The sequence below is a fragment of the Cavia porcellus genome, unplaced genomic scaffold, assembly GCF_034190915.1.
Source record: "Cavia porcellus strain 051 isolate PalLab524CR breed Dunkin Hartley unplaced genomic scaffold, mCavPor4.1 scaffold_8, whole genome shotgun sequence".
NCBI lineage: Eukaryota > Metazoa > Chordata > Mammalia > Rodentia > Caviidae > Cavia > Cavia porcellus.
Window position 1 is genome coordinate 24,652,261 of NW_026947491.1, and position 26,147 is coordinate 24,678,407.

Below are 26,147 nucleotides of genomic sequence, written 5' to 3' on the forward strand. Positions count from 1 at the left end.
CATTTGCTTTCCTGACTAGCAGAACCTACTTTTATTTCATAATTAGTTTTTGGTTGTTTCTTCCAGAAAATTGCCCTTTCTTCTTGTAGATTAAATTAAGTGTTCCTTCTTTGGCATTCAATGTGTCACTACCCAAGGACCTGTTTCTATATTGTCTGTTTCTTTATGGAGTTATAAGTAGTTTTCACATAGTAGCTGCATCTTAAATGGCAACAGATTATAAGATAGTCCAGGACCAGCACTGTTCTAGAAGGCATAGTCTTTAAAAAGTAAACTGAAATCTTCAATAACACAAGTTCGCTCTTTAGAATGTGGTTAGTTTCAGACTACATTTTACCAAGAGTAGGGCCACCAAATAGTCCCTTATGTTCCATGTTGCTTGCCAAACTGAAGTGATACTTAATGTTGTTATTTAATGAAATACCTGGAAAATAATCTGGGAGAGTTAAGGATAATTTTCTTTCAGCTGCAGAAAAGTCTTTACCTTAAACAGCTGGTTTGTATTTCCTCTAGAGTGATCAGTGCTAACATGAGTACAGGTAGAATTTTGAGACCATAGTAAAGTAGCATACAATCTTTTAGTGTCAGATGGAGGCACTGCATTGAATTCCAGATGCAGATTGAATATTCCTAATGCAGAAACTGAAGGTCTGAAATGTTTTGAGCTTCATATCAAAACCATTTTGGAATTTGAAGTTTTGGTATTTTTTTGTTTATTATTTCAGATTTTTGGATTAGAGTGCCCTACGAGCAAAATCTATATAAGTGTGGATTACTTTGGGCTCCAAATATTTGTATTAGGTGTACTCATTCTGTGCCATGTTTTAAGAAAAAACACTTTAAAACCAACATGAGAATATCTTAGTCATTCATTAGTCATTGTTAACTTCTCACATCTTTCTTCTGTACCCAGAGTGATAGTTCATTTTAAAGCATGTGGTTTAAAAGACATTTTGACCTACTTTCTAATCTGTGCATAGGCCCTTGCTGATCAAAGGTAAAGGTTGTTTTTTATCATGGTATTCCAAGGATGCACACACAATTTGAGTAAGACCCATGAAACACTATTGCAGGTCTTGTATCCTCAGGTGTATAAATTCCCACATTCATATTATAAGGAAATTTTTGAAGCTATTAGTGGCCATTGGGACCCTAGGTTTGCAAATGTTGAGAAACAGAATTAATATTTAAGGTAGAGCTCAGAGCGAGAAGAAAAATTTGCATCCTGAGCATGTTGCCTGCCCCTAAATGAAAGCTCTTCATCATTCTTTCATGGTATTTCTATGGGGCTGGGTACTCTTTTTTTTTTTTTTTAAGTCATTGTGTGTTCAATTTTATGTTACCTTTGATCAAATTTTAGGAAAATAAATGTAGTAAGGAGTAATCAGTGTTAGATTTGAGTTCTAGCTTATGACTTACGTGATTTTGAACAACTTTTTAAAATATATGATCCTCTACTTCTAGATCTACAAAGTACAATTAGTAATACTTGCTTTACAGAGTAGCTGTGCATCCATCAGAAACATATTTTTAAAAATGATAACTTGTAGATTGCTGAAACAGCTTTATAAATTATAATGGTCATGCAAATATTAGAGAGTACCATGGTTGTCAGTGACAGCAGAAAACCTTCTCATGCACTGTTGAAGAAATCGGATGCTTATTTAGGTAACAGTATGGGGTAAAACTGAAAGGCTACCAATTTTGTAGCAGAAAGTGTATCATTTGAAAACTGAGTTGAGAGCGGGTGGGCAGTGAGTCCTGCATTGACCTGCAGTAAGTGAGAGGAACGGGGACCCTTTCATAGACTAGGAGAATTCAACAGAGGACATTCTGGGAACGGGCAGACTAGCCGGAACAGGGCCCTGCAGTGACTTTAGTCGCATATTTCCCTCTCAAACAGGATTGGTGGGGAGCGCTTGCCCTGGTGACGCTGTGGACTAAGACCCAGTAGGCTAGCCCAAACCAGGTCCCAGCGCCTGGAGGTGCACCCTAGCAGTGAAGCCTTCACTGGGTTGATCTAGAGGCACAGGCCCAGCAGAGGCTGCCGAGGTCTGTGTCTCCCTAGTACACTGCGGTGGGCGGAAACACCTAGCCGGCAGATTCAAACAAACTGTTAACAGACAAAGAGAAAAAAAAAAACAAAAAACAAACAAACAAAAAAACTGGGCCTCCTACATATGCTTGTATGGAAGGAACAAAAAGTATGGGAAAAGGGAGCAACTGAAAGGGTCCTCACTCCCCAATCCTGAGAACACTGATCCAAGAAGGGTAAATGCAAAAGAGAATGAAGACAGAAAACATGCAATATTAGACACGGCACCTATAGACATAAAGCAATATCTCCGGAACCTCATAGATGAGTTCAAAAATGAAGTATTTAATGAAATAAAGCAAGAAATAAGTAGAATAGTGAGAGAAATGCTAAGCACCGCCCAAGAAAAAACAGGTGGAATGCAAGAACAGAAAAAAGGGGGAGAATTGTTTGATGGAGAAAATAGAGAAAACATAGAATACGTGAAGCAGATTCAAAGAGATTACCAGGAAACTAAAAACTATTGAAAGCTGGCATAACAGCTTGAAAGAAACTAAGGATAGATTATCAGAACTGGAGGACAAATTTGTAAGGTGGGAGCATGAAATGAAAAACTTCTTAAAAATAACAAGAAAACAAACAGCAATAATACAAAGACTAGAAGATGATAAGAGGATCTATAACTTAAGAGTTAAGAACATAAAAGAAGAAGTAGGGACACAAACAAATGAACTACAAAAGCTATTTACAGAAATAATCCAGGATCACTTCCCTAATTTAGCAGAAGGTAAAGATACTCAGATGTGTGAGGCATACAGGACCCCAGCCACCTACAACCCAAACAGAGCTACACGCAGGCATATAATAATCAAAATTCTAGAAATCCAATATAAGAACAGAATATTAAAAGCCTCCAGAGACAAGAAACAGATCACTTACAAGGGAACACCCATCAGAATTACAGCAGACTTCTCGGCACAAACCATCAAATCACGAAGAGCGTGGGGGGAAATAATTCAAGCTTTGAAAGATAATAACCTCCAGCCAAGATTGATATATCCTGCACAACTGTCCCTAGAAATTGATGGAAAAACAAGGTGCTTCCAGGATAAAGAGGAACTAGGGGAATTTGTAACCACCAATTCAACTCTACAGAGAATACTGCAGGATATTCTAAAAATGAAAAATACCAAGATTCCAGAAATAGTGGCAGAGCAGCCACAATGAATGGAGCAGAAAGTGAAGTGCAGAAGACAAACTGACAACTAATGACAGAAAAAGAGCACAACAGAAATGAGGCAGAGAAGGTTGGATGGTAGGAACAGCCATTTTGGAGAAAAGAAGACATCATAATATCTAGTGCTGATTTAATATCCTCTTGGTTTGAAGTCCCATCAAGCTTTTCTTCTTCTGTCTCTATTGGTTTTAACGTGTTGTATTGTATTGGATTTTATTATATGTGATAATATAAACAAAAACTTTTATAGACAAGGAGATTATACAGAAACCATTGTTCATTTTCTGTTAGTTGATTCTAAATACCCTGTAATACTGTCATTCTCTTGAACGGTTTTACATTGTCTTGGTATGTTTGATGCTACAGTATACTAAGTTATACAAAGATTTTAAGGAAAGAGACACTATGGTAACTACTTTTATATTGGGATTATCTTGTGGTGAAACACTGTTTTGCTTAAATGGCTATGTTTTGACCTGTACTGTTTTGTTGTTATGCCCTCTTTTTTATGTCAGTCTCCTTTTTATTATCTACTTTTTCATTTTTATCCTTTAATTAAGGGAAAAGAAACAAAAAATAGCAGGACATATTATAGTAACCCACATTGATTTCCTATTAACTTGATTTGAAACCCTGTATTGCTCTCACCATCTTTTTTTGACTGATTTTCCTCTATTCTGTTATGCTTGATAGTACCAAGTTTGAAAGTATAGGCAACAACTATGAAGACAATAAGATTCATTATGACTCCCATTCTGGTTGATTATTATCTTCTTTTGAAGTCCTCTAATGTCTCCAATATTTTGGTTTTATTGGTCTTGTTCTTTACTGTTTTGTTCAATTTTATTCTAACTGATGATATAGGCAATTCTTTTTAAGATAGCAAGAGGCATTATGGCAACCATTGTTGATCACCTTGTATTTTGTTTTTACATTATGTATTATGTTCATCCTTTTGATTTGACTGACTCTGTCCTATTATATCACATTTGGTTTTACTTTCTTCAAAAAAAAGTAATAAGAACAGTGGGAGTAATAAAACGCACAATGTGTAATTGTCATTGTTCAAAAGAGAAGAAACGAAAGTGCTCTAAAGGACATAACTGCACGTATATTTAAGTATATAAGATAGATAACCATATTACTGAGTTTTGTTGGATCATTGAACAGAATTGTTTGCAATCTCACTGTTTGAATGTCCACTCTATATGCTTTAATTTTGTAACTTGAACAACTATTTCTATTGTATGTATTCTATTAACTAGTGATTGCCTACTGTTTATTTTTTCTGAAATTCTGTATAACTTGTACGCTTTTTCTGGTTTTTTTCTTTTTTCTCCTTAAATAAAATTTAAAAAAAAGAAAGTGTATCATTTAATGGAAAAATGCATCGAGTAGAAAATTAAAGATTCTGTTAGAGAATATAATCTCCACTGTCCTTTCTAACACTAACAATCTCTTTCTTTTCTTGTGTAATTATAGATAATTGGCAGTTCCCTACTCCACAGATTTTTTCCCCAATTACTAACATTCTTAAAAACTATCATTTTTATAAATTAATTGCAGATAACATTCTCAGAAATAATTACTGTAAAATATTCAAAAATGCATTTAAAATATTTATATTGCCACTTTTTACATGTGGGAATTAATAAACTGGTTAAGTAAGTTAACTCCTCTAAACCTCAAGGTTATGTCTCCTTATCAAAATAGTTTTCCAACTGTGCATTAAAATAACCATGATATGTTAGAGGGTACCACAGCAATCCCTGAGAACTGCTGAAACCAGCTTTCCTGCTTGAATTACATTCCTTTTTCTTTATGGCTTGATGAAGTTAGTTGGGGAGGGCGTTGAGACAAAAAGAAAAAAACCATACAAAATTCTTTTTGGAACAAGCCATGACACTGTTACTATTCTAATTTACTCTAAGATTGAAGAAGTTCTGTGAAATCCAATAATAAATTCTTATAACTCTAGTTATGGGTGAAGTAAAAAATATTTTCTTTTAATTTTTGCATATTTTAAATTAATTTTGATTTATGAGACGCAATTAGTTTTTAGAAATGGAGCAATTTATATTTCCTTTGGCCTAGTAGCCACCATCAAACCTGAATCATCAAGAGAGCTATGAGCTGACAAAGACTGAGAACTGTAACCAGTTTTTACTCACTGTAAAAGGTGCACTGGGTAACATCAGAAAGTTAAGATAGGGTCTCGATCCTAGATTTTCTTGAAATTGATGAGTCAAATTCATACATTTGTAGTGTTACTGTAACAAATGTTTGAGAAAATCTATGAAGAGATTTCATTCCCAGATTTAGAGGTTATAGCCCATGATCTAGAGACATGTGGCTTTTAGGTTTCTGGTGGTGGGGCAGCACATGTCAGGAGCAAGGTACCAGGAGTAAGTTCCTTCCTCTTGGCCAGCAAATAAAGGAAGGAAGAGCCAGGGTGTCCCCCTCCAAGGGCTCACCCCAGTGAGCTGCAGATTTCCCACTAGGTCCCACTTTTTAAAGGTTCTATTACTTTCCACACTGATCATGAAACTGGGGGCCAAACTTTTACCACCAGTGTCTTTGAGGGATTTTCAGATCCAAACTGTTGATTTCTTGACAATGAATTGTGCACGTGCACTTTGTGTCGGATGCTGTATTTTGTCTCTAACCCCTTGTGTGATTTGTAATAAATATATAACCTGATTTCAAAAGGATATTGAGTTGATACAATAGAAAAGTTAACCAGTTAGCACAGCTTTAAGCTGCAGAGGATGATAAAATACAAGTTGTTCCATGAGCACATACACAGCCCTAGATCAACCCATCCTGTGAGGAGAGATGGAGGATCTAGAACCTTTCAGAAAAGGCTTCTGGAAGTAGGGATGGTTCAACTGAGTCATCATGCTGGAGGAGAGGAAGGCTTGATAACCAGAGGAGGAAGGAGGAAGGGAAATCATTTGTAATTGGGGAGAAGGCATGGACAAAAATCTGTTGAGGTTTACTGTGTGCATGGCAGAACGTTAGCTCTACTGAGACTACAACCACAGGTAAGACTTTGTGAGTGTCTTCACTCACAAAGCTCTTACCTGCAACTATGGGAATATGTATGTCCAGTCCACAAGTCCCTGTCTGAGACAGAGTGACACATGACAAAGCACAAGTGTGGAAACACTTGAAATCACAGAGAAAAAAGCAAAGTGGTTGGTGGATATCAGTATGACAGAAATTAAAAATGGGCTGGTGGGGTAAGTAAAATGACACAAAGCTGGAATTGGTATGCTGTTATGCTTGAGCATATTATAAGAACTTCAGAGCTTAATAGGCAAATTTATATTTGACTTTATGTGAACTGGAAGCCACTGGAGGATTTGTTAGCACAGCTCTGACAAGGGCTGGGGACTTTTTGCAGGATTAACTGGGCAGCCCTGTACATGCTGTGCTGCATGGAGGAAGCCAAGAGTTAAAGCAGGAGCACATTTGAGAAGAGGAAAGAAGCTTGCCCAGGGGGTGGCATTTTACACGGTGAGGCAAGGGCAGGTGCACATTTTACAGGAAAAAGACCTACCCTGGTGACTGGAGATAGGGGAAGAGATCAAACATGTCTAAACAGTGAGATGTCAGTGTCTGACAGAGTCCCGTCCTGATACATGTAATCAGGACCTCTGTGTTGGAGGAAAGAACAAAAGCCTATGCATTCTTCATGTGCCCATAATCTAAATAACTGCATGAATCAAAAAGACCTACTTTACCAAATTGACAGAGTGTAAGTACTACATAGTTCCTTAGTTATATCACTAATTGCTTATAACTTGATTTTCAAATAATAAATCACTCTAGCCACATTGTGTATGAAAGATATTTATTATCGAGAAGCAAAGTATTTAAGTATTGTTAATTTCCTTCTACAGTGTTAATTTTTTCATGTTTGTCTAACCCAGGTGTGGTTGACAAAAATTAGATTCAGTAGGTACATTATTATCTCTGCTTCTCAATTTTAGAATCAGTTTTTGTCACACTGCTCTGATTTTCAGCTACTACATTATGCAGTGACATCACTTTCATACACAATAAAACATGTGAGAGAGGGAAATTCATGCCAACTGATAAAAGGTACAAGCTAATCAGATTTATACTGCATTTAATGATTAAATACAGTTTCAAAACTAATCTAAAAGGCAAAGAAATGTCTTCAATTCATGACTTTCTTATAAAAGTAAAGAGTAAGAGTAGATGATATGAAAACTAAGTTGTAAAATGAGCCCATGATAATGTCTAGAAATTAGCAATTAGAATTTAAAATATAATTCATGGAACTTTTTAGTGTAGCTATCAAGATATAACTTGTGGGGGACTGTTTAACCAAACACAATTATAAAAGTAGTACAAAACATATAAAATACTTTTCTGGAGGCATTTTAGAGTAATGAATGCAAATAGGACTGAGGGGTGGGCACAGGGCTTGAGTAAAAAGGAAGCACTCATTGTGAGCTTTACATTCAGGCTTTTTCTGTAGACATTTTTTATTTGTCAGATGTAGAATTAACACTCAGGTGCAAAGTATCTGTTCTGTCAGGCTGATGAGGCAGAAAGCCTGCTAAAGGCTGAATATTTAAAGCAAAGTCTGACAACAGAATTCAGCATTTAGGTTTTCCTGAAGTCACTGGTCAAACCCAAAGGTACACATGCAGAAGATAAGACTCTTAGGATAGGGAGAGAGAGAGGAGGAGAGGGGAGGGGAGGGGAGGGGAGGGGAGGAGTGGAGAGGAGAGGAGAGGAGAGGAGAGGAGAGGAGAGGAGAGGAGAAGAAGAGAAGAGAGGAGAGGGGAGGGGAGGAGAGAAGAGAGTAGAGAGGGGAAACGGGGAGAGGGCAGAAAATACAAAGATCTAAACAGTCACTTGGACTAGAGAAGTAGAGGAGATTGGAGATTAAGTCTTACCAAGGTAGAAAGGCTTAAGGCTTTCATTTGTAAGCCTCAAAGGGCCTTACTCTTTGGAATAAAGGAAACCAAAGCGTAAGAGCATTTTATAAATAACCTGTAAAACTTGGCTAGTATTCTTGTGAAAATCTGCCCGATATTGTTATTCAGCCAAGAAAAGTGAATTAAAACCACAGTTACATAGTAGTATACCTCTACCCTAGCTATTTGTGTGATTAAAACTTCTGACCAGACCTGATATTCATAATAATGTAGAGTATCTGGATCTCATATATATTCTTGGCGACAGTACAGTTTGAAAGCGTGTGGCAGTACCTACTAGAGTTTACTACAGGGATACCCTGTTAGCCATCATTTTTGCTGCTGTAGGTTCATTTGACATAAATTAGTTTTTATGTCTATTGAAACATGCATGAAGGAATGTTAAAAGCTGCTTTATTCATAGTAGTCTCAATGGAAGCTATAGCAAGTATCATGAAGAGCAAGAATGAATAAATAAATAGGTGGGACTGAGGATGTAGCTTAATCGTGAGCAGTTGTCAAGAATATGTGAGACCTGGGTTTGATCCCCTGTACCCCCTGCACCACAATAATTTTTTTTTTTTTTTTAGGAAAGGCAATACTGTTATTCAATGAAGTGATACACCAAAATAAAAAAATTAGCCTTTCAGTATTCTCTGAAATACATCTCAAAATGAGATTCATTCCTTGGAATGAATCTCATAAATAGTATGTCACTGTGCATGGTGGTACATATCTGTAATCCAAGCACGCAGGAGTCTAAGGTAGGAAGGTTGTCATGAGTTCGAGGCCAGCCTCGATTATGTAGGGAGTTCAAGACCAGCCTGTTGTATTCAGTGAGACTCTGTCTCAAAAAAACTAAAAAAAAAAAAAAAAAAAAAAAAAAGTTGTACAAAGAAAACTACAAAAACATGCATACTCTGTGATTGATGTATTTATTTTTTAAGAATATGCAAAAATAATTTATGCAGGTGGAAATAAGAATAATGGTTTTCTGTGAATGGGAGAATCATGGCAAATGTTCCTGGTGTATATAAATGTTCTTCTTCTAGATACTGGATAAATGTGTGCATCTAAAAACTTCTTTGAGCCATGAAGTTAAGATTTGAGCATGTCACTATTGTATAAATTCTACTTTTCAGTGTTGGAGCTTGAACCCAGGGCCAGTGCACTGAGCTACATCTCCAATTACCTTTCTCCCTTTATTTTTTTTTTAATTTTGAAATGAGTGTCTGATTTACTAAGTTGTTCATACTGTTCTTGAATTTGAGATCTTCCTGTCTCAGCTTTCCAGAGTGCTAGGATTATAGGATTCTCCAGGAAATTAAACAGCACACCATTTTCCCGTCCAGTCCTCCTTTTATACTGTTGGCAGCAATCTTCAGGTGGGCCTTCCCTACCCAGCACTAAGTCCAGCTGACTTAAGTGGACCACTGGTTAATCCAGCTCAGAGTCTTGGTTTCTTCCAAACCTGACAGAACACTGGCAAGAAATTAAAGAGAAGGTCACCAGACCAGGCATACCCAAGGGTTGTTGGCAGTGTTGATATTGGGTTGAGAATGGGACTCAGGGAGAGCATAGGTGAACATCTGCATGCTGCATAGTGAGACCCTTAGTCTTCCTCCCCGCTTTAAGTTCTCAGAATGCTGACACTGCGATAGAAAATGGGAAGGTAGTTTTTTGAGGAATCTGAAGAGCCCCAGGTGAAGACCTAAATGTATCGGTATCAGAAATTGTCCAAAGGAAACAACCAATCCAAGACTATTCAGCTACAAAGATTGTACTCCCCAGGTGAAGACCTAAATATATTGGTATCAGAAATTGTCCAAAGGAAACAACCAATCCAAGACTATTCAGCTACAAAGATTGTACTCCCTGAGCTCAGCTGCAGCACAGGTGGTATTCCGCTTCTCCATGCTCTGCTCTGAAGTGTGAACAAATACCTCTCATGAAAGTAGAGAAAAAAATATTTAGTGGAGATTAATAAGTTTAAAAGAATCATTAAATTTATTGGAGAAATAAAAGATTTTGCATATATGAAGCAAGAAAGGGATGTTATTTCTTCAAAACCAAAAGGATAGGATTAGAACTTTAAAATACAGTAAAAGCTAATCAGAACTCAAAAGATATTGTAGTGATCTCACAGAAAAAAATAATGTAAGAATAAATGGATCAGGAAATCAGACAGTCAGTTCAGAAAGATTTGCAGATGAATCATTGGATTTTGAGAAAATTTTTTTTAAAAAAGGGAAATTATTAAAGTTACCTGGAAGTAACAGATTTCTAGATTGCAATATTAATTTTTAGGTAGGACTAACTGGGTTCATCATAAAATTTTTTAGAAATAGACTAAATGCATAAAATTCTCTTAGGAGACAAAATAGTACACAAATAATGCAGAATCATAATGTAATTGGACTTCACAATACCCTTTAAAATTCTATAGCAATGTCTAAATTAGAAATTTAAAGTATCAATTATACATGATGGTAGAATAAAAAATAATGTTATTTTTTCAGGAAACTAGATAGCAAAATTTTTACATCTTACAATCTTTCTCAAGCATATCCTAGAGGAGTTACCAAAGCAAAGGTAATTTGAGAAACAGTCCACTGTGATCTGGAAATCTGGAGGTTCAGTTGAAGAGATGTAGAGAGTCTCTGGGCGTGTGACTGAGAGATTCTAGATGGACAACTGAGTTATAAATCTACACAATAACTGATCCCTGTTTGGACATAGGTCTAAGAGATATAGCTCTAAAAAGATAGAGTGCTTGATATATTTGAACATACTGAGAGACTATTTGGACAATTGGAGGAGAATTTGGAAGTCAGTTCATAATGAATATTTACTTGGGTCCAAATAATGTGGCAGAAGTGATGTCATGTCATATCTGAGCCTGTTTCTTAACAGGCCATATATGCTTTCATTCTTTGTTTTGAAATCTTCTCCAGCTTCTATGAGAAATATGCTGCACATCCTCCTTGTAGAACATGAGTACCTATGGGACAGAGAGGCTCTTCTGTCTGAGGGTACCCTAAGACCCTCGCTTGCTTTGCTACAAGTAGGTCCATGGAGAGTTTGTCCAGACCAAAGGGAGCACACAGCAGAGCATGTTCCAGGTTGTTAACTTGTGGAAGAGTTGTGAATTGAGGATTGGCAGAATCTCTGTAAAGGTCCGGATAGCACATATTTTTAGGCTTTATAGGCCAAGGTTGAAAATATTATGAAGATTATGATATAATGGAAAAAATATTTCAGTTTTTATCAATGAATTCAAAATATAGCAACAACAATTTTAGAATAAATTTTAGTAATATGAATTTACTAATGAAACAAATAGAGATTACCTTTGAAGGATAATATTTTGCTTGTGATTCAACATTAGTTATCCTTGTTGTAAAAATTAATTGTAAGTGTTCATTTCTTAATGCTTAATCTGTAATGGAATTCTGAGTTTTTAATCCTCAAAATGTCTTTTTATATTGTTTGCTACTACTTAATATATCAATAAATAAGCTTATGATTTTGATTGAGTGTATTGATCCCATGGGAGGCATTTCTAGAATACTCTTGGGATCTCTTGAGATTTTGCATTTGGCGTGTTATTACTGTATAGATTGACTACTTCCCTTTAAAGATTAGATGAAAGATCAGTTGTACAGTAAACCCATTTTGGAATACAGAAACTTACTTGCATCTGAGTCTGCAAAATGCATATGGAACTGTAGTTTGAGCTTATAGGTTTGTATGCTTTTAGTATTGTTGCACAGGAAATGTACAAAGCAGCTCAGCTTTATACCTTTAACAGTGTTGACTGTAGTTCAGAAGAAAATTACACTATAACTTTTGTATAAAATTGCTGTTTTATGTTGTAACCTTTTAACTTATTTTTAACTGACAATACTGTGAGCGCATAGTGATATTTCAAGACATATACATTGTATTATAATCATATTAAGGTATTTAGTATATCCATCACCTAATACATTTGTCATTTGTTTGTGGTGAGAACACATAATATTGTTAACAATAGGCATGTTACTATGCCACTGAATGCCACAACTTATTTTATTAGTTATATATATAAAACTAATAGTGTATAACTACTGACAAATCTCTACCCTCTTTTTGTTGCTAGAACAAAAAAAAAGAGGCTGAATAATGTATAAAGAAAAAAATTACATAGTTCATAGTTTGGAAGCTAGAATTCCAATAACATAACTGTTTCAGCCTCTGACAAGGTCCTGTGTTATGTATGATGTCCCTGCGTGGTAGATGGCATCTTGCAGGAGCTGTGTGAGAGGAAGTAAGAGTGGAATTCAGGAGTTAGGCTTTCTTTTATAACAACCCTCTGTTGCAAGAGCTCGCTCAGCCCATAAGACCAACATTAATTCCTTCTAAGAGAGGTATACCAAGTGACCTGACTGCCTTCCACTAGCCTCTGTTAGTACTGACATACTAAGGGCCTAGCTTCCAGCACCTGAACAGGTGGAGAACAAGCCACACTCCAGCATCCTACTCCAGCCACCGTTAGCCATTCTCTACTCTCCTGTATGAGATCAGCTTTTTGAGATTCCATAAGTCAGTAAAATTCTATAGTATGTGCCTTTCTGTGTTGACTTGTTTCATTTAACACAATATCATGTAGCCACAGATAATAAGATTTTGTCTTTTTTCAACAGGGTAGTATCCCATGATACTAACATTTCTAACATTTCTGATTACTAACATTTCTTTTTTCTGTTCCTTCAGTGAAGAATGCAATTCTCATCTTGGATATTGTTAATGGTTCTATAGTAAACATACAAGTGCAGCTATTTTGTCCACGTACTGATTTCATTTTTTAAGATACACAATTCAGTATTGGAATTGCTGGAGCATATAGTAATTTTCAGTTGAAAAGTAGTTAAGAAACATTATTTAGTCTACAACAAAAGCTATTCATTGTTTGGTAGTTGTGGATAGAAGTTGTTCTTGTTCAGAAATGTTTCACTGTCACCCGTGAGCTAAAAAAAGAATCACAACAGCCAAGCATGGTGATGCATGCCTGTAACTCTAGCACTTAGGAAGCTGAGGCAGGAGGACCACTGAGAGTTCGAGGTCAACCTGCGCATAGTGAGTCCAAAGCCAGCCAGAACTACGTAGTGAGACCCTATATCCAAAAAAAAAAGAATCACAACAATATTTTACCATTGTTAAACCACTGAACTGCTGTGTGGCAGGATAAATCAGAATATTCAACTTCACTTTCTGACAAATTCATAGAACTGATGTTGATTTAGTCCAACAGGATGTTACTTGACACTACTTAAAAATAGGTAATATAATCAAATACTTTCTTTAAAAATTTGATGATGAATAGCCATGAGTTTTTGGTTTTTTTAAATTTTATTTTAAAGAGAATAAAACAGAATAAAGCCAATCAAAGCAAACCAGTATAAGTGATACAGAACTTCAAAACAATACAAAATCAACAGTAGTTCCCATAATACCTCCCATTGTCTTCAAAATAACTGCAGATACCTTCAGGCATAGTAAAAATTAAACAAAATAGAACATAAAAGAACAATGAACCCTTTAGAGGACTTCAAAACAAGACAATAATAAATCTAAAATGGCAACCATAATATATCTTGCTGTCATTGAAATAGCTGCCTATGCAATCAGATATAACAAAATCACACAAAACAAAATAGAATAAAACGCAGCCCAATGAAACAATGAAAATGATGCAGGACTTCAAAACAAGATAATAGGGAATGAACGATGGCTACCACCTTCAGAAGGAGACCCCCATAGATGCCACAGTGTACATTGTGATCCTCTGAACAGAGGTTCAGACCACTGGGCCTAGACCTGCAAAATTAGTGAGACACCAAACACTACAAACATCAAATTGCATTTCACCTCAATAACTATCATTGTAGCCTGTGTTTCTTCAGATCAGCAGGTTGCTTATGCTAGGAAAGGTGTGGGTTGGCTCTTGTCATTTCCCACCTGTGTGCCAGAAAGGGTTGGGGTCTGGCTGTCCCCCCAGCAGCCTGTGCATGGCGCCACTTCACCAGGAGGGCATGCTTCCTCATAACTTCTTGTTCTCTTCTCCCATTGTCTATGAATGCCTCTGACTCATGGGTAAGACTGGGGTTTGGCTGTCCCCCCTCAGTGACCCACATAGGATGCTGATTTGCAGGGAGAACTTGCTGCTTGTTGACTGCTTATTCTTTTTGAAAAATCATGAGTTTTAAATAACTTTCTCTTGGGCTGGGGATTTAGCTCAGTGACATAAGTGCCTGCCTGGCAAGCACGCGATTGAGAGCTTGATCCCTGGTACTACAAAAAAAAAAAAAAAAAAAAAAAAAAAAAAAAATTTTTTTTTCAAAACTTACATTTTGTCCAACTCAACCTTCAATTTCATGAATTCTGTTCACACCATGTTTTACTAAATTATCATTACTTAATATTTTTGAAAAAGTTCTTTCCCATAGGTTTTCCGTACATACTGTTCATAGAACTTCAGTCTTCAACCACTTTAAACTTGATGTTGATTCTTGAGATAATCAGTTCAACAATTTAATATCAGTCATACCTGGCTCATGAAGAAACAAAAAATCCTTTAGAATCATTTACATTGTTTTTTAATTTACTGTTGATTTTTCTAACCATGTTTTCATCAAAAGGCTGTTAGCTTGTAGCAAGTTTACTTTGTCAGGGAACATTTATCTGACTGATTAAGCACAGTTTTGAAAACTTACATTAGTAAATGTCTTTTTTTACTTGACTGAGAGAGAATACAGTTGGAAACTTAATTGGCTGCACTCAATGTGTAAGTGTAGAAATTGCTGTCTTGAACTCTGTTCTAAATTTTGTAATATACCTAAATCACCACTGTCTTGATATATGAGAATATTATGATAAGTGCTGAGTCTGCTATATCTTATCAGCACAGTTATGGTCTCACTGAATATTAAACATTATTTTTTGCCATCTAATTCAGTGACAGTCCATACTCTATTATACCTTAACAGTACAATAAAATCCTAGGCATGAAATACAATAAAAAATGATGTTACTACAGCGTGGCACTCTTTATGACACTCCTCTGCAGACAGATTATAACCACACCCCATAATTAGCAAGGTCCCAAGCAGTGGTACATATGGATGGGACTCAGCTGTGGCCTCGTAGTGGATGCTCAGTTCTGCCATTGCAGTGTGAGTGCAGTTAGAGGTGACATAGGAATACTCTGTGATGATTCTAGTAATCTGTATAGAAAATTAAAATTTCAATTTTATGGCATGTACTATTTTATTTTTCACAGTCATTTAAAACTGTAAAACCAATTGTTTTTTAGTACATTGTACACAAACATGTAACAAACCATGTTTGGCTCATTGATGTTAGTTGGCTGATCCTTGATCTAAATCAGTGATGAAGGTAAGTCACAAATACATTGACTGCAGATCTGATACAGGCCATCAGCTATGTGAATGGGGAATAGAGAAGGACTAAAACTGTCTGTGCTTTAGGTTTGGAAATGGTTCTCAACAATAAGGCAAATCCTTTTTCCTACATACTAAAAACTTCCTCTTATGCCTAAAACAGTCACATTGGTATAAGAATGTTATTAATTATGAAAAACCACAAAAGAAGCAACAGGCTTGGGAAGCTATGTAGGTAAATTTCACTCTGGTCAGGGCCTTTAGCACTACTGGTCATAGCCTATTGTTAAGCTGCTGAGGGCACATTGTGTGCATGCTATTTTGTGTACCTAACATATACTATCTTACATATATTAACATTTAATAATAGTTTTTAAGAAATTAGGCAGTTATAATTTTGTTCAGAGAAAATACAGGGACTGGCTTATTTTGGTCTAACCTGTAAATTAACCTCAACTCTTAGGCCTTCCTTCATTTGTGTGGTTGCCCATTACCATGAGCGAATCATCCTCCTCATCCCATGATTAGCTCTGAGGAAATACAACACACTGAGGAAGGAGGAAACACCTGCACCCTTCCTTAAAAGAGGAAGTATTTGTGAAAATGTTAGATATTTTCCTTTCTGACCATATACTTAAAATGCATAATGCCTGTGTCTATTAAAATCTCTAGAGAATTTGGAGTCTGAGAATCATGGATAGCTCTTTCCCAGTCAATAAACCTTGGCTTTGATTAATAACAATAAAGGACAACTTAAACACTGCATGTAGTTGTGTCATGAGGACATGCACCAACACCAAGAGCCAGAGGGGAGGGAGGGAAGCCTGTGGTATGGGGTTTTTGCTTCACGGGATGGTACAGAGTGAAGCAGAGAGACAAAGGGGAGAAGACAGACGCACGCTCTCAGGTTCCAGCAGTAGTTTTTCATGAGTGTGAAAATAACTGATTTTCCCCTTAATGCACGTGGTTTTCCCAAAGCTATGCTTTGAAATTGAACTGAACATGCTTTCGTGGGTAGATACATAGTCTCTTGGGTCTCAGAAGTGTATGTAGTGATCAGTTTGAAAAAGAGTGGCTCTGGCTTTCTGCAAACACCTATCTTGCCTTTAGCCAGACAGAATTTGCCTCCCTGCATACAGAAAGCCATGTCTGGGCTGTTGTTTTGAATGTACAAAGAAAAGAAGCCAGGAAGAAAAGCCTCTGGGGAAGTTTTTGTAAAATTTTATGTTTATGTCTTCTACTTTACTGTATCACTTAATGGGAAGATGTAAAGTTCTCTGCAGACTAGTTTTATTGGAGCGTAAAAGTTAATATCATACTTATACAGCTTATTTCCTTGACTCTTTTGTTAATTGATTGCTTTTATATAATTAATACCTCCCCTTCTACACCTCTTCGGCAGTTTCTATCCGATCACTGTATTCTGCTAATTTTCCTGCCTAGATTTTTTTAATATAACTGAAGTTCCAACTTCTCACCTAGTTAACAGTCTGTCCTGGACTGCTGCCGTATAGTACTCTGTTAACTCGTCTGCTTGATTCCAGTCTTAGCCTGTACAAGTCCATCTTTCAGAGTCACAGAAAATGCTAAATAGGACAGACCCCTTCAGGGCATGATACTGTCAGTGTATGCTGTATAAGAATGAAGTCCAAGGTACTTCAAAACCTTTAGATTCAGTGAGCATTACTGTGTGCTCAACTCAGATTAACTTGGTTAATCATTGTAACTACCTATACTTAAAGATACTATTTTCATTTTACAAATGGGAAAAGTGAGGCTGGCACATATACATATATGACACCAAAAGTTATAAATTATCTATTGCTCGACTTCCGGGAGAACATGGCGGACAAATAACAGCAGCCACGGAGGCTCTCTGAGATTACCAGCTTAGAATCCAGGAGCGGTGCCATGTGAGGAGTCCTAAGCGAGGGGAGATGTACCCTGCTGATCCAGGAACAAAGTAAGCTGAGAAAAACCAACTGGAAATGCAATCCTAATGCTATAACAGGAACAGATAAAATCTCAGTGTGGAAGCTGGATCCTGCGCCATTGGAAGCTGCTATTTGAATTTCCTGCTGCTGCTCCTGCATCCAGATCCGCACAGCAGGGAGAGAGACATGTCAAACCTCAGAGAGCGGGAATCGGCGAACCAAACGGCATTGAGAGCGGGACTGGCAGGGAGCGCTGCATCGACCTGCAGGGAGTGAGAGAAATGGGGACCTTTTCATAGACTAGGAGGCTCCAACAGAGGACATTCTGGGAATGGGCAAACTAGCCGTAACAGGGCCCTGCAGTGACTTTAGTCCCATATTCCCCTCTTAAGCGGGATTGGTGGGGAGCGCTTGGCCTGGTGACACTGCAGACTAAGACCCAGTAGGCTACCCCAAACCAGGTCCCTGCGCCTAGAGGTGCACCCTAGCAGTGAAGCCTTCACTAGGTTGATCTGGAGGGACGAGCCTAGCAGAGGCTGCCCAAGTCTGGGTCTCCCTACTACATTGCAGTGGGTGGAAACACTTAGCCAGTGGGTTCAAACAAACTGCTAACAGACAAAGAGAAAAAAAAAAAAAAAAAACTGGGCCTCCTACATATGCTTGTATGGAAGGAACAAAAAGTATGGGAAAAGGGAGCAACAAGAAAGGGTCCACAGTCCCCAATCCTGAGAACAATGATCCAGGAAAGGTAAATGCAAAAGAGAATGAAGACAGAAAACATGTAATATCAAACACGGCACCTATAGACATAAAGCAGTATCTCCAGAGCTTCATAGACAAGTTCAAAAATGAAGTATTTAATGAAATAAAGCAAGAAATAAGTAGAATAGTTAGAGAAATGCTAAGCACCGCCCAAGAAAAAATAGATGGTGGAATGCAAGAGCAGAAAAAAAGGAGAGAATTGTTTGATGGAGAAAATAGAGAAAACATAGAATACGTGAAGCAGGTTCAGAGATTACCAGGAAACTAAAAACTCTATTGAAAGCTGGCATAACAGCTTGAAAGAAACTAAGGATAGATTATCAGAACTGGAGGACAGATTTGTAAGGTGGGAGCATGAAATGAAAAACTTCTTAAAAATAACAAGAAAACAAACAGCAATAATACAAAGGCTAGAAGATGATAAGAGGATCTATAACTTAAGAATTAAGAACATAAAAGAAGTAGGGACTCAAGCAAATGAACTACAAAAGTTATTCACAGAAATAATCCAGGAGAATTTCCCTAATTTAGCAAAAGGTAAAGATACTCAGATGTATGAGGCATACAGGACCCCAGCCACCTACAACCCAAACAGAGCTACACCAGGCATATAATAATCAAAATTCCAGAAATCCAATATAAGAACAGAATATTAAAAACCGTCAGAGACAAGAAACAGATCACTTACAAGGGAACACCCATCAGAATTACAGCAGACTTCTCGGCACAAACCATCAAATCACGAAGAGCGTGGGGGGAAATAATTCAAGCTTTGAAAGATAATAACCTCCAGCCAAGATTGATATATCCTGCACAACTGTCCCTAGAAATTGATGGAAAAACAAGGTGCTTCCAGGATAAAGAGGAAGTAGGGGAATTTGTAGCCACCAATTCAACTCTACAGAGATTACTGCAGGATATTCTAAAAATGAAAAATACCAAGATTCCAGAAATAGTGGCAGAGCAGCCACAATGAATGGAGCAGAAAGTGAAGTGCAGAAGACAAACTGACAACTAATGACAGAAAAAGAGCACAACAGAAATGAGGCAGAGAAGGTTGGATGGTAGGAACAGCCATTTTGGAGAAAAGAAGACATCATAATATCTAGTGCTGATTTAATATCCTCTTGGTTTGAAGTCCCATCAAGCTTTTCTTCTTCTGTCTCTATTGGTTTTAACGTGTTGTATCGTATTGGATTTTATTATATGTGATAATATAAACAAAAACTTTTATAGACAAGGAGATTATACAGAAACCATTGTTCATTTTCTGTTAGTTGATTCTAAATACCCTGTAATACTGTCATTCTCTTGAACGGTTTTACATTGTCTTGGTATGTTTGATGCTACAGTATACTAAGTTATACCCAAGGATTTTAAGGGAAGAGACACTATGGTAACTACTATTATGTCGAGATTGTCTTGTGGTGAAACTCTATTTTGCTTAAATGGCTATGTTTTAACCTGCGCTGTTTTGTTGTTATGCCCTCTTTTCTATCTCAATCTCCTTTTTATTATCTAATTTTTCATTTTTATCCTTTTAATTAAGGGAAAAATAAATAAAAAATAGCAGAATATATTATAGTAACCCACTTTGATTTCCTATTAACTTGGTTTGAAACCCTGTATTGCTCTCACCATCTTGTTTTGACTGATTTTCCTCTATTCTGTTAATGCTTAATAGTATCAAGTTTGAAAGTATAGACAACAACTATGAAGACAATAAGATTCATTATGACACCCATTCTGGTTGACTATTATCTTCTTTTGAAGTCCTCTAATGTCTCCAATGTTTTAGTTTTATTGGTCTTATTCTTTACTGTTTTGTTCAATTTTATTATAACTGATGATATAGGCACTTCTTTTTAAGATAACAAGAGGCATTATGGTAACCATTGTTGACCACCTTGTATTTTTTTTTTTACATTATGTACTATGTCCATACTTTTGATTTGACTGACTCTGTCCTGTTATGTCACATTTGGTTTTACTTTCTTCAAAAAAAAAAAAGTAATAAGAACTGTGGGAGTAATAAAACCCAAAATGTATAATTGTCATTGTACAAAAGAAAGGTAAAGTTTTATCTAAAAGATATGACTGCATATATATTTAAGTGTATAAGAAAAAAACCATATTACTGAGTTTTGTTGGATCATTGAACAAAACTGTTTGCAGTATCACTGTTTGAAAGTCCCCTCTATATGCTTTAATTTTGTAACTTGAACAACTGTTTCTAAGATGACAATATGTAATTAACTAGTGATTTCCTACTGTTTATTTTTTCTTAAATTCTGTATAACTTGTACCCTTTTTCTGTTTTTCTTTTTTCTCCTTAAAGAAAGTTTAAAAAAATAAAATAAATTATCTATTGCTCACGTCACCAGCCTCTTCTTTGATAGTTTCTTCTTTATACTTTGTGTTTTTGTGAGATTAAATACCTGTACTACTTACTTCCCTGATCACCGTGAGCTTATACTTTAGCCAGGTCCTTGCTTACCTTTATCCCTCTTTCCTTTGTCCTTTATACGCCAGTGATTCCTGATTCAAGACAGTTCTCCCAGAATCCTAACATCCTCCTCTTCTATTCTTTCTTCTGCAGTCCTCTATACTTCTGTTAGGACATTTAATGTGTTTTTTTAAATTTTTTACAAATAAATTGTGCAGTCTTTGACTACAGAGACTGATTCTGTTCATTTTCACAGAATTTAATACCTGCCCTGATGGAAAACTTTCTTCCATTTCTTTCCCTGTGGTTAAATCTAGTTAAATACAGTCACCATTCTTAATTATTTATGTATTTGTTTTTGGTTTTTGAGAGTGGGTCTTGCTATGTAGTTTAGGCTGGCCTTGAACTCTGTAGCTAAGGCTAGGTTCAAACTTTGCGAATCCTCCTGCTTCAACCTCGTGAGTGCCTAGATTACAGGCATGTCTGCAACTATGCCCAGCATTCTTTTTTTTTTTAAGTCTGTATGCTTATTTAATATCTCTGAAAGGAGTCTTGCTTACTAAAATTCTGCATTTCTAATTATACAAGTTGAAAGTTATTTATTATGGATCCTAGAATGCTGCTATTTTTCCTAGTATCATAGCTAAAAATCTATATCCACCACAGCAAGAGTCCATTACTCTCAAATCACTTAACCCAAAATACTGAATATTAGTTCGCAAAGAAAATTTGAATAATAGAGAAATGTTTCTCTCCACTCTTAGTGGAGTTGTTCTATTTGTACATGAGTGTAACAGACACAGAATTCTGACATCTGTACCCTAGATCAGAGTTAGTGCCTGTGAACATGGGTGGGATGGTGCTTTCTAAATAATGTATCTCCTACACAGGAAAAGAATGAAAATGTATATACGCTTTTCCTTCTTAGACTGTAGTTTAAATTAAGAGTTAGAAAATTTTGAAAGGAGATATGCTAAAGATTCAGTTTTTATCTTTGATAGGCTATTTGGGGTGAGGTGAGTATGACTGTATAAAGAATTAACCAAGCATATGAGCACTGTCTCTATATGAAAACTATACAAGTGCATGCATAGAAGCCATGCCCATGGTGGCTGGGTTACTAGCATCAGCCTGACACTTTCAGGCTCTCAGTACCCAGCCTGGCTTTCTAGCTTCCTTTCTTTCTACTTCTCTCACAAGAAACCTTATGTCTAGACAAAAACCTCTAACACATACTTGGGTTTTCTCTTTAGACCGTTTTGCCAAATACCAGATAGGTTTTGTTTGTAGATAATAGGATCGCCTACTCTGTTGACTCTTCAGTATTCATTCTCATTACATCACTCTAAACCACCTGTTAGATGTCAGACCAGAGCCGTCCTCTTTTTCCAAGGCTTTCTCTGACATAGGAAAGAAACATTCTGATATCACCACACTCATTAACTGTTGTATACTTTGTAACTTCTTATATTTATATTTGTTTCTATAAGTAAATTATAAATTTAGCAAAGAAGACTAAAACACTTTCAGTATCTGAAACATTTTCACACATATTTTCTAAAGTTAATTTGAGAAACCAGTACAACACTTTCTGCTAACTACAAAGTGGAACTCTTTACAGTATGTGATATCAGATCTTTGCCTGTGTAATGTATCACTCATTTTCTAAGTGCATTTCCATAGCTTGTGCAACTTGTAATTAGATAATATGTATTCATTTTGTATAGAAGCAAAATAGATATTATCCATTTGAACAACCACATTATGATGAGGCTAAACCTCTTATCAGTGCAATTGATTACTAAGGTTTTTTTTCATAAATGGGTTTATAATCCGTGGGGAAAATGCACTGATAAAGAATATACAATCATAGACCTTTTATTGGGCTCATGATTTCTGAAACATATAGTGAATATGATGGATACTATAGCAAAACTATACTTTTAAACAATAAGGGAAATTTAAAAATACACAAAATTTCATGTTTTTAGCCCTAAAGGAGCTTTTAGTTTTGTTTTGTTTTTGCATTTTTGACATAAGATTTCATATACAGTTGAGACTGGCCTTGAACTTGCAGTGATCTTCCTGCCTCAGACTCCTGAATGCTGGGATTACAGGCATGTACCACCATACCAGGCAGACCTAAATGACTTTCAACATGACCTACTTAGTAGCATTGTAGAAACTGATTTCATTCTTTTTTTAATTAATATATAGAACTTTTGTCGCATTTACAACCTGGTTACATAAGCATTTGAAACTTGACAAGAAGCCTAACTGATATATTTAGCCAATGCAGTATCTAGTATATATGCACTTGCAATTCTTTCTCCACCCTAGCTGTGCACCTTAGGTTTGGGTTTGTCCACTGGAGGCCATCTGGTGGGTAGATACCAGCTATACTGCTTTACCACAGGGAACTCTTTGTCATGAAGAAATGGCAGTAGGGCCGAATCAAGAAACTCCAGCATAGAGAAGGTACTACAGTGGCATTGCCATCACTACAATAGTCAAGAGAATTTATTTGCTCTTTTAGAGCTGCCCGTTTGCATATTCTCTTGGTGGCAACACATGTACTGGTATTTTATTTTGTTTTGTTTCATTTTGTTTCTGGTTTTTTAGAGAGTGGGGTGAGATGTGCATACCAGGAATTGAACTGAGGACTTTACATTTGCCAGACAAGCACTGTGCCACTGAGCTAAATCCCTAGCCCCTTACTGTTAAGCTTCATTATGACTCAGGGACTTTATTTATGGAATCAACAACAAATGTAAGCAGGTATCCATGAGCATTTATATAGAAGCATACAAAATCTGATCATTTCAACATTCAGATTTTTTTTTTTGTACTGGGATCAAACTCACAACCTCACGTTTGCCAAGGAGGGGCACTTACACCACTGAGCTAAACCTGTGACCCAGCACTCTGAATTTGATCTGATTAGAAAATCAAATGCTTACACTTATTTCTATATCAAATTCAAAGAAATTAGATGTTAAGCAGTAATTTTTCACAGTATCCTTTCTTACCTAATTTATCGCCCAGAAGGTGAGAAACAGAGCAAGTTCTATAATTATATTTTGTCAGCTCAAAAGATGAGTATGAGAGATCCTAAAAATTGGGGGCTGAGAAGTTCATATATATTCTCATCCTTCCTCAGAAATGTCAGTTGAAGAACAAAAAAGTACATTTATTCCTTTTGCTTTCAGTTAGAGACGTAGGCAAACTTACTGTTGTATACCTTTGAAATAGAAAGTTTGATTGTTATTTAATGTATCTTGTATTTAATTTATACACTCAAGTAATATAAGTGCACAGTATTTATATTCTAAAATTCCATAGCCTAAATTCCAGGTTCTAAAATTCCAAAGATCCTAAAACCCACAATTTTTTTATTCAGCTGTTATCAAAACCTGATCTGAACTGATTTGAAGCTATTTATACTTTTAATTTACTCATATTGTATGATATTCATACTCTTCACTACAAAATTGTTAGTGGCTTTTTATTTTAGAAAGGTTAGTAATATATGTCTTTTTTAATCATTTTTAAATCTGAAAATTTTCCAATTGCAGATTTGTGAGTGTGAAGTAAATATGAGTTGTAATAGTATACTTGCATTGTAAATGCTCTTATTTATCTTCATTTTTTAAAATCACTATACTTTTTCAGCCATAATATCTTCAAGTAATTATGGCAACAAATTCATAGACTTATTCTATCAATGGAACTAGTCATTGAAAATAAAAGTAAATTTTGCGGGTAATATACCCTTTCAACATGGTCACTGTATTCTATATAGTAGGAAGGGGAACTCAAAAATGATAGTACATCAGAACTAAAGTGGGCCGAGTGAATGATCGAGTAAATGGCAAGCAGCAGCTTATGTTTCCAGTATTATATGGGGAAAAATGTTTGACATCACATAATAATCTTTAAACAATACAAAATAAGATGCTGGTCTACCCCAATATTCAAGGATTTTTAAAGATGATTAAACTAAATAAATCAGGGATGCTAGTAAATTAGCCCTTTGCAGAAGGGTCCTCATGGGAAGAAATTTGTACAGAATGTCAAAAGCTGTAAGAAAGTTCATATTCTTTTGGCCAACATGATTTCACTATTGAATCAATCCCAAATAAATACCCAGCATGTGCCACAAAGATACCTATATGGATGTTCAGTACTGTTTTACTTCATTTAAAACAACCAAAATGCAATGAATAAAGATTGATAAATTGTTATAGAACTTTATAGTTGATATAAATCATAAAATAATATAAAATGCCTTTAAAAATTCAAACTCTATCAAATGAAAATTGCTAGATTTAAAAAATAACATGTATAGTTTAGGTCATATCTTCTTCATATCCAAGTATCTATTTGTATATGGTTTGTGCTTATACCTTTCATATTTCCCAAATTTCTACAGTAAATAATTTCAGAGTAGAAACGTCAACTTTTCTGGCACATGAATACATGTCAAAAATTGAGTAACCACAAACACACCATAAGAAAAAAGTTGTCAAGAAACAAAAGTATGCATGGTGGCACCTACTTGTCAGTAATCCCAGCACTGGGGACCACTGTGAATTCAAGGTCTGCCTGGGCTACATAGTGAGATCTGTCTTTAGGAAAAAAATAAATAAAAAATATTCTGAGAAACTTAAAGATACTTCCTAATGCATTGTCTTGCTGTACACCAGAGAAAAGATAATAACAATCTAGATAAATTGAAGTGAAAGAGTTTTGTTTTTAATATTCATTTCAATTCATGAAACACTTCTTTAGCAGAAAATATTGCTACTCTGAGAAGCACTGCATTTGTTTTCCAGAAATTTAGCTCTTTTTCAACCATTCTGAATCTCTTAGGCGCCTTATTTATAACTCAAAAAATGGAGAGTACCTGTGTGCTCTCTCCCTTAAAACACTAGCAAGTGGGTGGAATTTTACCTTTTATTCACACTGCCCTTCTCAACATCTTTCCTTAGCAAGAGGACCAAGTAGCAGTAAATCTTACCTATCGGACCACAATTGATTATTGTATGATGGCAAAATTAAATGTGAATAAACAACTAGAGCAGTAGAGTATTCTTGGAAGAGTAAACACAAGCTGGAAATACTATGTGAATAGTAGGAAATACAAGAAGGAATCAGCCTTGTGAACATGGATGGAAGGTTGGTGGGAAGCCATTGGAGTCTGTCTGACACTCCCTGCAGTAAATGGCTTATTCCATTTCTTTTCCCTTTTATCCAGTTTGAGAAAGAGATTTCAGTGAAATCTTTTACATATTCCAAAAGAGTTTAGAAATTCGTATCCCATTTAAAGATTGGCT

General features: G+C 36.0%; 1 protein-coding gene across 18 annotated transcripts in view; it reads left to right on the forward strand.

Moving 5' to 3' along the window:
- The window catches only part of Ccdc91 (coiled-coil domain containing 91), a 388,627-nt gene that overhangs the window by 271,850 nt on the left and 90,630 nt on the right, over window positions 1–26,147 (forward strand). The window lies entirely within an intron of this gene.